Raw genomic sequence first — 3,826 nt, 5'->3', positions numbered from 1 at the left:
TGCCGAATTTAGAGTATCTTGTTTTCGCTTGTTTGTTGTTGTTATAGCTTGGACTTTCTTTAGTGGAATATCTTTCAATTTTAAGTTGTAGTGATCGTTTTCAAGTTATCTAGTACCAATCAAACATTCATTCTTGTAAATGTTGCAAACACCTTTGCTAAATAAACAAGAAAATCCATCTTTATCAAGCATAGAAATGAAATCAATGTTTTTCACCAAATCTGGTACAAACAAAACATCTCTTAAAATTAACTTAAAATCATTGTTCAAAAGCAAGTAAACATCTCCTATGGCCTTGGCAGCAACTCATGCTCCATTGCCCATCCTCAAGAAGGTCTCACCTTCCTCAAGCATTCTACTTCTTCCCATCACCTATAAATCATTACAGATATGTGAGCCACAACTGGTTTCTAATACCCAAGAAGTAGAGTTAATTGAAATGTTTATTTCAATATAGAACATACCGTTTCCAGAATCTTTCTCGGCAAGATATTCTCTGCAGTTACGCCTCTAATGTCCAGGCTTCTTGCAGTGATGACAAATATCAGCAGTCTTGTCAGCCTTCACTGGTATGGTTGCCACAGCAGGACTCGGAGATTGCCTCTTCAAGGGCACGTTCTTCTTGGGACGTTGGAAAGAACACTTTTTTCCCTTCCCATGTGGACCAGTCTTCGCACCAGATGAAGAACCCACCTAAAGAACCGGTTTCTCTTTCTTGATGGTGAACTCAAAGGTAACAAGAATGTTCACCAACTCCTCAAGGGTCGGCTCCATCTTGTTCATGTTGAAATTCACCACAAAATGATCAAATGAGCTAGGCAGCGATAAGAGCAACACGTCAGTGGTCAACTCTGAAGGCAACATCAGATCCATGCCAACGAGCTTGTCCACGAGCCCAATCAACTTCAGGCCATGCTCATGGACCGAGGCCCCATCTCGCATGCGCAAAGTGATCAGCTCCTTGACGGTAGCATGCCTAAGAGGCCGTGTTTTCTCACCAAAGAGCTCCTTGAGATGCAAATGAATGTCAGCAGCACTCTTTGCATCCTCAAAACACCTCTGCAGCTCATCATTCATAGAAGCCTGCATATAACACTTGAATTTCAAGTCATGGTCACACAAATCCTTGTAAGTATGCAATTCCTCAGGAGTGCAGCTAGTCGGAGCCTCAACAGGGGGCGACTCAGTAAGTTTATATCCTATCATTTCCGAATTCAAGACGATTTTCAGGTTTCTTAGCCATGTGAGGTAATTAGGTCCAGTTAATATGTGTGTTTTGAGTATTGCAGATAATGGATTGCGAATCGAAGACATTGTCAATTTTGTACTGAAAAGTAAAACAGATAAATGTTAATGACAATTTTAAAATATTTAGTAAGATATAAAGTATGGACTTTTACTTTATAAATGTTTACTCTCACTGTTTTGATATCTTTCACTACCCTCTAGTGAAAACGAGAAACTCCTTTCCTCAGTAGCTAAGCAAGGTCTAATTAGCGAATTATGATCCCGAATAATATCAGCCAATCACAATTCCTAAAAGGTAGTTTCCAATTGTATCTCCATGCAACTCTCTATGTAAACTTTTGTCTCACGTTTGTTTAGGACCCAATAATATGACGTCGTTCATCTTTACGTGTCAAGCCTTACCCATCGATGTTAAACCTTAATGGATGGTCGCCATGAGTTCCCTCAATAATATGAGCCGAAATCATGGGAGTTCCACGTAGTTCACATCACCATGTCAATGGATGCATAGCTTTCTGGTCACATTTTTTAATATATGAATCATAATGTTTTAATTGATTTTCAAGGAATATGATTCGTGTTTTTGTTAATTTAATTTTCTTTTTTAACTTTAAAAGATAGTTAGTTGATGATATAATCAAAAGGAGGATTAAATATATAATGGAATTCATAAGACACAAACTTACATAATTCAGTATCGAAGAAAATTGTTGAAAATTTGAACTGGAGATATGTACTAGAGAATAGAAGACTAATATTGAGAGAGAGAAGAGTTTTTTTCTCGTGTCGAGCACAAAGTGCATCAACTTCTTTAAATAGAGAGGAAAATGATACAGTACCACCACTATCTACAGTAATAATACAAATAAGAAACTGACACGTATTCTTATAGATAAGGTTATACAAACTTCTAACACCTACACACAATAATTGAAGACATTATTACAATAAAATTTAAGTCTCATCTTTTTCTAGTTTTAAGAATTTAATAATGCAAAAAGATCGTCTCCTCTAGCCAATGGCTATGACTCATTGTCTATCATAAACTTTTCTTTCAGCAAAGAAGTTTTCTTTACCTCACCATTTTATTAAAATCTTTTGGACTAAAATAGTCGGAGCGAATTTTATTCCAATTTTTCTTTATTCTGATCTTGTAGTCCATATTCTCATCTTATGATATAAGGAGCACTGTAATTGATGGAAAATTGAAAAATGACTGTTAATCCATCTAATTGGATATTAGCTTGTTGAAACTTATTCCATATGCTTTTAATATTTCTGGGAAGTATGGATGACATTACCCCCATGAAAAGAAGAAGTTTTTAAACCACGTTAGTACAAACTGATTATTATCATCAAGTTGGAATTTTATCCACCATGAGTGTTTTCTTTGAGAATTCTCATATATAAGAATAACATCACATGCATTGATATAATCATGATAATTAAAAATATTTGGCATTGCCTAAAATATGTTTAATTGTCTTGCTTGTCCAAGAGGTAAACCACAATTGGCAGCTGGAATATTTTTTAATGATCATTTTAGAAAAGTCAAAATCTCGATTTCAATCCATGTGTTGAATTTTCAACATATCCGGTTTCAACCAGAATTGTTTCGAAATAATATATGGTATTTCTTTCCAAAATGATTTGTAAATCTTTAATCAAATAGCATTGAGCTATATTGATAAGATATAGACCTTTTAGGTCTTTTTCTGCAGGACAACAATTAATGTATCCCGAGAATAATAAAGATATTTGAGTTCTTCTTTAGATCTATTTAATTCAAATATTGCATTATTGTAATATTGGATATCGTATGCAGTAAGATCATCGGCAAATTCTTTAATCGGATCAAATTTTTCTTCCGCTGAAGTCATATTATCTTGAGTAGCATTTGTGCCTTTTTTGAAAGGTGATTTATTCATTGGTTTCTTGCACATTGTTTTCCGTTTGAGAACGGTTTTCCAAGGTTGATCCCTGTAAAAATTCTCTGGTTAGGAAATCTGGTAAAGAATTAGATTTTCCAGTGATTTGCTCAATATCAAAATCAAAACATGCTAATATTGTTTGCCACCTAATAGAAGTTTGTTTAGATGCTATAACTTTAACATCTTTTAAAAGAATGTCTTTTACAGATTTGCAATCAACTCTTGATAAAAACTTTTTATTTAAAAGATCATTTTCAAATTTTGTAATACATTTAACAATAGAAAGAATTTCTTTCTTTATTGTTGAATAATTTTTTTGTGTATTATTCAAATTTCTAGATGTATATCTGACCAGAATTTCATTAGATTTATTATCTAAATTTTGTTTAAGTATTCCTTCATATCCAATATCAGAGACGTCTGTTTCAATTATTTTGAATGTTTCAGGATTAGCAATAGCCAAACAAGGGAATGATTTGTTTTTTCCATTCACAACAATACCTATGACAAAATCTATTAATATTTTACAAAAAATAGTAGATAACAAAGAAACTTTTGTTTATTCATTAAAATATGAAATTTTTTAAAAAAATATTAAAGAAAAAATAACTTTTGAAAAAATTCAAAAAAAAAATAAAATTATTTCA

Source organism: Primulina eburnea, chromosome 12 (assembly GCF_022965805.1).
Source record: "Primulina eburnea isolate SZY01 chromosome 12, ASM2296580v1, whole genome shotgun sequence".
NCBI classification, from domain to species: Eukaryota; Viridiplantae; Streptophyta; class Magnoliopsida; order Lamiales; family Gesneriaceae; genus Primulina; species Primulina eburnea.
The sequence above is the reverse complement of the archived record's forward strand: the minus strand, read 5'-3'. Positions refer to the sequence as shown.